The sequence below is a fragment of the Triturus cristatus genome, chromosome 10, assembly GCF_964204655.1.
Source record: "Triturus cristatus chromosome 10, aTriCri1.1, whole genome shotgun sequence".
Lineage (NCBI taxonomy): Eukaryota > Metazoa > Chordata > Amphibia > Caudata > Salamandridae > Triturus > Triturus cristatus.
The window spans coordinates 245,343,871-245,356,450 of NC_140593.1; the positions used below are offsets into that span (position 1 = coordinate 245,343,871).

The 12,580-nt window shown below is 46.1% G+C and overlaps 1 protein-coding gene across 14 annotated transcripts in view; it reads right to left on the minus strand.

Annotated features, from left to right (window-relative positions):
- Positions 1–12,580, minus strand: part of SNX13 (sorting nexin 13) — a 558,687-nt gene that overhangs the window by 103,930 nt on the left and 442,177 nt on the right. The window lies entirely within an intron of this gene.

A 12,580-nucleotide genomic window follows, 5' to 3' on the forward strand; every position in this document is an offset into this window, starting at 1 on the left:
AGGTAATTCTATCCCCAACTTCTGAGACAGAACTTGACCAACCTTCTGCCAAAATATTGTCAGTTCTGGGCACGTTACGAACATATGTTTTATGTCAGCCGCATAAAGATCACACCTTGGGCATTTTGTCCGATCTCTGATTGAGTTGTTAGATGACCACTTAGCTATTGTACTAAGAGCTTGCGATATAGTACTAGCTGCAACCGGCGTCCCCAACACCTTGCTCCAGCGATCAGCTAGTCTCTCACAGTCATCTGATCTAAATCTACTTAACCATTTGTACACCCTGCTAATCAGAGATTTTACCTCTACTGCATGCAGACAATCCCAGATATCAGAGCCAGATATAATTGTCAAATTTAAATGTCGTAATTAGTAGTCCCGGATCTGATAGTACTTGAATAGCATTGAATCTGGTAATTTATGCTTTATCTGCAGTTTCTCAAAAGAAACAAAGGCACTGTAGTCATACAGATTGTTATGCTGTTGTCATTTGAAGTTGGCACGAGTGCTTCCGCGCTCGTGTCTACTTCAAATGCTACCGCGTGGCAATGGTTGTTTTGAATTATGTTGCTGGCACATAGACAAGGCGGGTAGCGGCTGGACTTATTCTTAACTGTACCTGTCACTTGACAAGCTGAATTAAAATACGCTCTGCAACATTTGGAGTTTCTTTCTTCCTTTCTTTGGATTATTCTGCGGTAGCAACTTTCCCCAAACAGATCCCCTAAACATACAACTCCGCAACTAGCCCAGCTTTTGCCCACAGCATCGTGAAATATATATGGCAGACCTGGGTTATGCCAGAGAGGAAACTTGTCATGAAAAAATGATGTATTGCACCTGAACGAAATAGCGCGCCAAATTAATATGCTATCCCGTACAGTCTTAAATTGAACCCTTTTAAAATAATTTGGGTCATTAATTCTATAAAGAAACATATTGCTCTCTACACCCAACAAACTCTTGACAGTAAATGGTACTAGCAGGATTAGTGAGACTACGAAGGCGGCCATAAAAGGCTGACCAAAAGTATATGTTAAAATCGGGAAACTCAAGACCACCTTGGCTAAAAGGTAGTTTTAACAAATCTATTTCTCGTCTCGCTTTTCTGTAACCCCATATGAAACTGCTTAGCGTTCCCTCTAATCGTTTAAAAAATGAGTTAGGAACCCGTAGTGGAATGGAGCGGAATAGATGAAGAAATTTGGGCAGGATCTTCATTTTTATAATATTGATTCGTCCAATAATACCCAAGGGCAGCTTGTGCCAATTTTTTTAGAGACTTCGTAATTTAAAGAAAATATCCTGTCTATCTGTGCCGACATCCTAACCCCCAAGTAAATGGCGACAGAACAAACGCCATGCACAGAAGATGACGGTTTATAATTAAGAAGAAGTTGGGTCTTACTGACATTTAATTTATAACCTGAGATTGAACCGAACCCACCAGCTGCTTCCGTTATCACTTTTAGTGCTTCTCCTGGTTCCGTAGAAAAGACAGCTATATCATCTGCGTATGCGATGACCTTGAGAGAGTTTGCTCCTGATGTAAAAGCACGAATTTGGGGTTAATTTTGCAACACCGAGATAAATGGCTCTATATATGGAGCGAATAAAGGTGAGAGGGGGCATTCCTGACAAGTGCCTCAGAGGACCGAAAAAATAGGCGACTGCAAACCTGAATATGCTAGTTTGGCGCAGGGCTTACCATATAAGGCTTGTACCCATTTCCTAAATTTGGCCCTTGATCCCGAAAGCTGAGAGTGTGGCCCAAAGGAAGTCCCACCTTACTCGATCAACCGCTTTTTTAGAGTCTAGCAAAATCATACCGAGCGAGGTTGACCTTGTATTCGCCACATCGAAGGCAGTCACTGCCATATTAACGTGAGCAGTAGTGTCTCTCCTTTGAATGAACCCATGCTGGTGAAGGGAAACCAGGCTAGGCATTACTGGGGCAAGGCGATTTGCCAGGATCTTTGCAAAGATTTTTGCATCGGCATTGATAAGTGAAATTGGCCGATACGACCCACACTCATCCGCTGGTTTATTTATTTTTTTCAAGAAAAAGACAATTTGCGTCACATTCCATGACTCGTCGGGAGGAAGGGGGGGGGGGGGGAGGTTGGGCAGAGCTAGCCACGCCTGGAAATGGCTGTTCGATAGGAGAGCTCCTCCGGTCGAGTCCAAATCCTGCATTTATCCTGCACACACAACTAAGTAGCTGCTCCCAACCCACGAATACCTGTGTCGGAAGGGCCCGGGGACCCACGGACCTGTCCTTCGCTGCCGGGTTTGTGCTGTGCCCGTGGAATTCGCTGGTTCTTGGACGCCGGGCACGGCCTTGCACTGTGTGGGGCACGTGCCCGGCGGGCCTGCTACGTGGGCCCAGGGGGCAGAGCCGAGAGGGCCTTGCGAACGAAGCCAAACCATGACACGGATGTGCCTAGCTGGGCCTGCTGAGACGCTCGCTGCCCCGCTCTACTCACCGCTGCTGGCCGCCCTCGCGTGGAACGCAGCTGGGTGCGGAGGTCAGACTCTAGCGCTTGCCTGGAGCGCATCTCGCCCCGAAGACGCGGCTCCGCTACCTGACATCGCTGCTCCTCTGGCCCAGCGCTGACTGCCCGGATACTGTGTGGTGACGATAGCAGGACTGTGTGTGCTGCTGAGATCACTGCTAAGCCACGAGGGATGCCAGAAGAGACACCACGGCACCACATGTGGCATCGCTTCTGAGGTATTTTGGGAAACTGCTGCTTGTATAGTCTGTGCACTCGCTGATGGGCCCAACATACAACACTGCCTGAGTCTTATGAAAAGTGAGGTATAATCCTTCTGCTACCGTTGCTCTGCTGCGCGATCTAGCTTTGCACCTGTGGCCCGTACTGGTGAGGCCTGAGCTGCTCTATCACGGCACAAGATTTAAGACATACGCAAACCCTACGCCACGTGGCCCCTCATCAGGGAGTTGCAATACAGACCTGAGAACAGACGTGGCCTCATTGGCACCCTACACTAGGGGTTCCTCTGCGGGTAGGGCGTGAACTGCCTGCTGAGGGGTGCACTGAACCTTTGACAGTTGTTACCAACTTCAGCACAATCTGTCGCTTGGAAAATGGGGAAACCATACAGAAATCAGCCCAAAATACATTTTGAGCAGCCGAAGAAGACGATTGAAAATCAAGAAGATGATTCACCTGGCAGCTAGATCAATCAGTCTGCGGTAGGCTCCGGGGCACCTATAGACTTTCATTCCATATTCACATCCATACAATCCACACTGACAAACATTGATGGGAAGACTCCTTAACCTACCTTGTGGAGCGCATGTCCGAACGCCTAGACAGGCACACGGAAAGAATTGACATGACAGAGCGCCGCATTACGGAGGCGGAAGACGTGCAACACCAAAGGGAGATAAAACAAGTGAAAATTAACAAAACATTGATGGCATTAGAAGCGAGGGCAGAGGATTTGGAGGAGAGATCGCGCCGGAATAATTTGCGCTTTATGGGTGTTGCGGAAACGACAATACAGGAAACATGGAGCGCTACATTGAAGCTCAACTGACCACGCTATTTAGCAGGGACACTTTTTCTGATGTGTTTATAGTGGAGAGGGCGCACAGATCCCTAGCCCCGCCACCTCCGCCGGGTTCAAGCCCACGCCCGATATTTGCGAGACTATTAAACTACAGAGATCGGGACGCCGCACTCCGGAAGGCCCGGGAATTGGGATCTCTGAAGCACGACGGGATGGATATTTCCATATATCCGGATTTCACCTCGCAAGTTCAGGAGGCACGGAAACAATTCTTGGAAGTTAAGTTACACACCTCACAAACTCCACATCGGAAATCTAGAGGCGCACAAGAAGAACAAGGGACTACTTCAGACGTTGAGTGTGGAAAGGTATACACTGACCTGGTTGAGATGCTATGATGGAGATCCTGGAATACTCTCAATACTGCGCTATATGGACTCAGATAAGTAATAGACATGTGGTTTGGGTTTACACATTTGCTGTATGGTGAAAGAGACAACACTTTCTACTTACACGAGCACCTGTGTAGGAACTATGGCATGTATCCTACAGCTCAAATGATGAACCCTTTTTTGCTATTTGGTTGTGTAGAATATGCACTCCTTTTTTCTTTTTGTTTAAACCTCATGGGATTGGATGGACGACCACCCATGTGACTGTCACCGGGGCCTCGGCTGGTAGCTACCGCCACTATGTGTGCACCACAGCCTTCCCTTTTTTTCTTCCTTGATATGGAAATGTTTCAAAGGGGGGGATATTGTAATCTGTTAAATGGGAATGTCTTCGCTGCAATTGGGATGGCGAAGTGGGAGGTGGGAGGCGTGGATGAGAAAGTTGTAAATATGGTCAGAACAGAGAAGTTTGTTGAAATGTACATATACACATCCACAGAACACCACCTTACAATTGCAGGCAGGGAGAATGGATAACAAACCCCACGCCACAAGAAAACTGTTGCTCATGTCGTGGAATGTACGAGGGCTATGCAACCCGCAGAAGATTAGGAAAGTCCTCGCGTATCTAGACAGGCATGGTATAGACGTGGCCTGTCTTCAGGAGACCCACCTCACTAACGCCACAGAGTGAAGAGTTGGAACCAGGTGGGCAACATATGGACCAGCATCGTCCTACTCTACCTATGCCAGAGGTGTACTGCTTCTCATCAGACGAGGTTTACCATTTACACCATTCCATATGTTATAGTTCAGGGGGAGGCACAATCATAACTATCATCACAGCATATGGTCCGAATGTAGATGACCCCTCCTTTTTTGCAGATATATGGGCCAAGCTGCGCACACTTCCTCCGTCAACAACGATATGGGGCGATTTTAATACTTGTATAGACCCATTACTGGATAGATCTACGGGTAACGACAGGTATGGGAAACGGGCTGCGAAGGTGCTAAGGGAAGGCATGGATGAATATGCTATGGTGGATATATGGCGATTGCGTCACTCTCACCATAGAGAAGGTACTTGCATTTCCAACACACATAACTCATGGTCAACAATCGATTTCTGGTTGGCCAATAGGGATGCCAGCGCGTGGACCACAGACATAGCACACATGCCCACGACCCTATTAGACCTGGCCAGCCCCACCCACACTGCACTGCAGTTTACGTGGTGCTTGCAACCCAGCGCGATACAGGACCAAGTATTTAAAGCAGAAATACGACAGGCTATCACTGACTATTTTGAGCATAATACGGGATTTGTAGATAGTGCGAAGGTGCTTTGGGAAGCTTGTAAAGTGACGATCCGCGGCTTTTGTATTGGCACACATGCAGGTATACTCGAAGATATCCAGCGACAGCTCTCCATGGTTGAGAAGGACATAACAAGACTAGAGTCTGCATACACTAACACCTTGGATCTCAAACTTCTGGCTTACATTCGGGGGAAAATCGACACGTACCACGAATATGCAGAGAGTGAAATTAAGTATATCTTGTCCAAATACACGGCGAGGGTCTATGGCGAGAGGCGAAACGCTCTCCAGTAAGATACGGCCCATACACAACACGACTTACATAACTCCGATAGAGGACACTTAGGGCACGCGCAAATATGACACCCCTTCTATTGTAACTTGCTTCTCAGACTATTATACTCGTCTGTATACTGCGGGGACCACCACATCTCCCACTGAGGTAAACCAATACCTTGATGACATAGCCCTGGCGTGGCTGTCTGACGCACATAGAGAATACTTTAGCCACCACATAACAGATGATGAGTTTCGAGAAGCTATAAACTCCCTCCCAAACAATAAGGCGCCGGGCATGGATGGACTGCCTGGAGAGTTTTATAAAGAATACAAGGACCTACTTATTCCCCACCTAGCAGCAATATATGAGGAGGCCTATGAGGACGGCATATTGCCCCCCTCACTTCGCTAAGCATTATTGATTACACTCATTAAACCTGACAAAGATCCTGTTAAATGCGAGTGATATCGCCCTTTTTCATTGATAAACACGGACACCAAAACACTGGCAAAAATCATTGCTGTTAAGACTAAAGCCATTGATGCAGGAGCTGGTTCTGCAGGCTTTATCCCGTCACGCTCAACAACACAAAACTTACGGACTATCTTTGCCATGTTCCATCACTTAAACCCAGAACTACCGGCTGCAGCAGCTTTACTAGACGCAGCAAAGGCGTTCGATTCAGTGGACTGGTCTTACATGCTCACCGTGTTGCCCCGCATGGGATTCCCAGAGCCGCTTTTAAGATGGATTACATTGCTCTACACAGAACCCTGCGCGCGGCTCAGGATAAATGGAAATACCTCTGACCTCATTACTATACAACGTGGGACAAGGTAGGGCTGCCCACTTTCACCACTTTTATTTACACTGGCACTGGAACCGCTGGCGTGTAAGATACGTCAACGCCACGCAGATACAGCACTACAATTCCAAGTACAACCTGTTAGTATATCGCTTTATGTGGACGATATGGTCCTATACACCTGATACCCGGATGCTAATTTGAATACACTTATCCGTGAATATATTAGGTTTGAATACTTCTCGGGCCTTAGTATTAATTGGGGGAAATCAGTGGTCATCCCCCTCACCCCGGTGACGACTAAGCCGATGCTTGACTATCCGCTGCAATGGCAGACAGACCCGGTCAAATATTTGGGAGTCTGGATACATCGAGACCCGGAGCTCGTAATATGGGAAAACTATGGTAAAGCGCTAACCAAGTTGGAGGACCAAATAGATAGACGGATTCGGCTGCCCCATCCCTCGCAGATAGAATTGCACTACAGAAAAGGGTAGTACTGCCAAGATTTCTCCATTTATTCATGAATATACCTATATGGCTTCCACAGACACTGTTTACCAAATTACGCACGGCTATGCTTAAGCTGACTTGGGCGGGAAAACATTCAAGGGTAGGATGGAAGGAATTAACGAAACCTTATATCCAAGGAGGCTTTGGAGCACCAGACCTCTAATTACACTACTACTGCGCACAGGCACAACATGCCCACTACTGGCTACAACCACATGGGCACATACCACTCATAGCAGTGGAAAACGAAAGTATACACCCAACCCCCTTACTTGCCTTAATTTCATCCCCCAGACAGTATGCCTCCAATTCGGAGATACATCTAGCCATCTGCACCTCGAAAGCGTGGCACACACTAGCGAAAAGAGCACATAAACTCCCCACGTATGCACCAGCACTGCCCCAACCTTATCACCCCCAACTCACGGTAACGCAGGAGCGCAACATGATGCAGGAACTGCATGCGTTAGGGTTCCCTACTATGGGGGACATCTTCCCGAATGGAAAATGTATAACACAAACGGCTGTGGTCTTAAACACACACCATACCCCACTAACGCTATTCGCATACTTGCGATTACGGACGGCACTCAGAGCATTATGTCCCCCGTTCCCGGATGAACCACTGACACACAATGCATTACAGGCTCTATTGACATCCACTACGAGACAGGGCTTAGCAACAAAACTTTATAATACTGCACAGCGCGAACAATTCCACACCTCGGACAGACCACTTGCTAGATGGGAAGCAACACTAGGCGTTGTCATTACCACAGAAGACTGGGACTACAGTTGCATGCAGTTGCAATTAGTTACGTCAAATTGTAACTTGAAAATTATACATTTTAAGTTTATACACCAGGTGTATTACTCACCTATGCAGTTACATAGCTATGGATTGCGAGAAGACGACCGTTGCCACAGATGCAGGGCTCTCAATGCAGACTTTTTACACATGGCCTGGGCGTGCCCCGAATTGCAACCCTATTGGCTGGAAGTAACCAATACCCTCACTCACACACTATCTGAACATATGCCTAATGCACCTTTGGTGTGCCTCTTAGGCATATATAAGATTAAACTGGCACGCAGGCGCAAATTCTTGGCAGTGGCATTACTGTTGGCTAAGCGCCGAATAGCGATGAAATGGGGCAGCAAGTAAATACCGAATTGTAAGGATTGGATTGTAGATATGACGTACTGCAAAGAACAGATAGATACATATGAGGAAGAGCTCCTACAAGCCTATCGCCCATGGGATTTCTGGGATCCGTTGGTACAATACCTTCACTCCACCCAGACAGATGACCGACTGTTTAAATAAGGAAATATACCGCTGTTGTACAACACACGATGCTGAACCTCACTACTCTTTCTTAACTGCAGACTATATGGATCCCATGTACTAAACAGTCTATGTTGTGATTTGCTAGCCCTCTTTGTGTGTTTCCTGATGTGGTAAAGCAAAATAACTGAAAATGTGGATGGTACGCTGTATACATGTCGACACAGTTGATTTTGCACTGTATAATAACTTGACCATATGCTTATTTGGATGATGAACAATGTACTTCTTATGCCTGACCAAGAAATAAATTTAAAAAAAAAGACGGTACCATTTGTCCCAATGAGCCCTATTACCTGACTGAATGGCAGCAACAAGACATCTTTAAAGATCTTATAAAATTCCAAGGGTATGGAATCTTCCCCCACTGCCTTGCCTGATGGTAAAGCACTAATCGTCAGTTCTATCTCCTCCCTTGAGATGTCCTCATCCAGAGAGTAGGATATCTCTCCCCCCATACTTGCCAGGAAGCAGTTCTGAATAGAATTAAGAATATCTTCCTGCTTTGGTTGGATCGTTGGGGTATACAACTCTTGATAATATAGAGCAAATTGTTCCAATATCTGTTGCGGGTGCGCATACAATATATCATTAGGCCCCTTAATAGCCTTCGCCCTATCATCTGCTGCCTTGAAAGCGTGAATTTTGCCTATTTTCTCCCCGTATTCATATTGTGACAGACGATATTTACTGAATCCTCCTATACTTTTCTCCCTAAATGTCTTCTTCAAGGCTGATCCAAGATCGATTAAAGCAAGCCCCAATTGCTCCATATCATCAGTGCCCCTCAAAGCTGCCTCTGCATGTTGATCTTCTACTACACGTATCGCTAGAGTGGTCACTTTAATTACATTTCTTCGATCTTTGTTTTGCCGCCAGATATATTGTTGGGCAAAGCCTCTAATGATTGCCTTACATGTGTCCCAGACCACTATACGAGAAGCTGACCCTATAGTTTCCTTAAAAAATACTTTAAGTTGATCCCTAATCCTGGCCACATACTCCTCATCTGATAATAGATACCTGGGAAACGAAAAGGATCTAGGCACCTTATTCTCATCAAAGATCTTGAATGTAAGTAGCATAGGATTGTGGTCGGAGGTAACTTTCGCACAAATTTCCATATCAGCCAACCATAGGATTTCGTCTGATACCCAAGCCATGTCTATTCGGGAGTACGATTTATGTGGAGCAGAAAAATACATATAGCCCGATATACTTGGGTATAACATTCTCCAAACATCCCTAATAGCCGGTAGCCTACCCAATTTCCCGATTGCAACCCGTGTCCTTTGCATCCTGTGAAATGCACCTCGTCTTGTTGTGTCAATCCCATAATCTATAATACAGTTAAAATCACCCATCACAACCCGTTCCCCCTCCCAGTTGAGCATTTCAATATATATTACATCAACAGTAGTAGGATAGTCTATGTTAGGACCATACAGTGAGCAAAAGACGTATTCCTTTATCACCATCTGTGCTATAGCCCATCTCCCACCTTTATCAGACATTGTCTTACAGACTACCCCCGTAAACCGTTTATGCTTCAGTATGGCGACCCCCCGTATAGAGGCACTTTGTGCTGAACACACTTCCACTTCAAATCCTAACTGTTTTAACAATCCACGATCCTTATAAGATCGATGTGTATCCGTTAGCATGATTATCTGAGGATTATACATTTTTAACTCTTCTGCAACTAATTGTCTCTTACTACTGCAATTCAAACCTGCCACATTTCATGCTATACATTTAATCCAATCCATCTCGATAATTCTCTGCCACCTTTAATGTCTAACTTAATTAGCTTAATACAGCTTTCATCAACCCTATTATCACTTTTATTCCTTGATACCCTCATGTTGACCTTTTCCTTTTTCTGCCCCCTCCCGTAACCACCCGCATCTCCTACCCCCCAAGAAGCTTAACCACCCCCTACATCTAGAATGAGGAATCATCCCCTTCCCACAGCTGCCGCTGAATTGGCTACCTGGAACCCAGACTCCACGACAGCTCCCGAGACATACCCACCCCTCAACTATTTTCAAAAATAAGGAGAAAAAAAAGGACAGTATAGAAAAGAAGAATTTTGCCATACCTACAAAACAAAACTCATGTGCACAAAGATAAAACCAAGGAAGAGGAGAAACCAGCTGACCAGCTTTCCCCTCTCTGCTTTTTCCCCTCAGACTAGGCCCAATACTTCAAGCTTTATGCCGCCCCACCTTTCTGCCATCTATGGAGTGCTTCCTTTGCTTCCGATTCAGACAAGAAAAAATATGATTGCCCCCCCGTATAGCCTTCAGGCGTGCCGGTTCCTGCAAGAAAGCTTGCGCCCCAGTAGTTTTTAGTGGATCGATCAACTGTCTGAGCTGCCATCACATGTCCATTGTTGCTTTGCAGAAGTCCGAGCAAAAAAAAAAATAGAAAAAGATTCAACAACAACTGGTGATATAGGACGCAGCAGAAAATTTCCGAAATAAATCTGGAAGGGCCGAGGGTAACGAGTATCTTGTCTTAATTGCACCAATGGTAGTCTATGAGCCCGTTGTATCTGGCAGTCCCAATCCCAATCCCTAAAATCCGGGAAAGCCTTCTGTAATATCTGTACTATAAAGGCTCTGGGGTCTGACCCTTCTTGCACTTCCGGAATTCCAAACATTTTTAAATTATGTCTCCTTCGACGGTTCTCGAAGTCTTCAATTTTAAGTTGCATTGCTACTATCTGGTCAGCATGCTGCTGAACTGTGCTAGTTACTTCAGAAGTAGCTTCTTCCGTACTGACCACTCTTTGCTGCAGTTCCGTTATCTCATTTGTCAGAGTCCCAACTTTTGATGTCACTTCTTTCAGAGACTGCTGGATATCGTGCTTATCTGCCCTAACTTGGGCAAAAAGCTCTCGTGTTTCCACTCTTTGGTATTTAAGGGTTTGAAGAATCAAAGATAGCATTGGAGCTTCTCCTCCTTGAACCCCTTTGCCTTGAAGGTCTTCTTCCACATGTGGCATATGAGATGTTTGAGAGGGCCCGGATACCGGGTACCCCCCCATGATGCCCCGGAGCACATGTTTCCTCAGGCGTCATTCTTGGAGCTGCCTCCGAACCAGGCTCCGTGTCATCTACCCTGGCCACTGACAGCCTAAGAGTCCTGCAGACATCATCCATTAAGCCAACAACCTAGATATCATAGTTTTAACCCCACCTTTGGCTTGAACCCACCGCTGTATGGGACTATCGGATGATACATTTTTGGATTGCGTCAACCTCCCATTGCCTGACGCCTGGTTAGGCCCACTATGAACCTTCTTCACATCCTTCATTGTTTTAGGTTTAAAGTTTTTCTTTCTGACAACCGCTGGGCACGGAGTTTGGTTTTCCCTTGTCCCTATTGGGTGTTGCTGGCCCACTTGTGGTACTGAGGGGCTTTGACCCTTCTTTTGTTCTTGATCCGTGAAGGGTCTCTCAGAATTAGAAAACGAGATATTATGGATACCCAGCATTGAGTCACCAGTAGGGGTAGTACTTTCCCCAGAATTAATAAAAGGGTTGTGCTCAGATAACACACTGTTCTGCTCTGAAGTCCTGCAGCCTGTATTATTGGTATTGCCTCCCTACTTGTTGCAGTTCTGCTGCACTATCTTCCAGAGAAACAGGCTGAGATGCTAAATCTGTTAATATAGCAAAAGGCGTCAACCTGAATCCCCTGACGTAACGTCTGAAGATAACATCTCATTTTTCCCTTTAATGGGAGCTTCAGATTTAGCAGACATTGCAGATTGATCCACATTATTAAAAGTAATATCCAGATTTTTCTCGTGGCTTTCAGTGCTATCAGAAACCTCCCTCACAGTGGCATCGAACTTCCCGATAGAATTTCCACTACTATCAGAACAGTCCATTTCTATGACCTGAGGCAGAGACTGATGAAGCTTCTGCAAGTTGTTTACTTTACGCGAGCCAGGGGAAATAAGCTCAGTATTGCTTTGCAGCTCATAAATAGCATGACTAACCATATCTGCTAACTTGTTGCCAGTACTTGCTTCAGTAGCAGCTTCTGAAGAGAATAGCTCCGCTGACTTCCTTGACTGCAGGAAGCGCAATACCGGCTTACCAAGCCCTGTAATATGGTTAGAGGGATCCACCCTCTGAACCTCCATATCGCCCGCCACCAGATTGCCCCCTGAAGTCACTGCTGTACTCACCGGCAGTCAATTAGCTGCCCGCGTGCTTCTGGCTGAAGATTTCAGCTGAGCCATGATCCGGGGTGCTTCACAGTTCAGGTACGGCTTTCGCCACGGAATAGAGCTGAAACAAAGGCATGATGGAGACTGCCGAGCCGCCAAACGCAAAGCCACATACGTGGATGGCAAGCGTC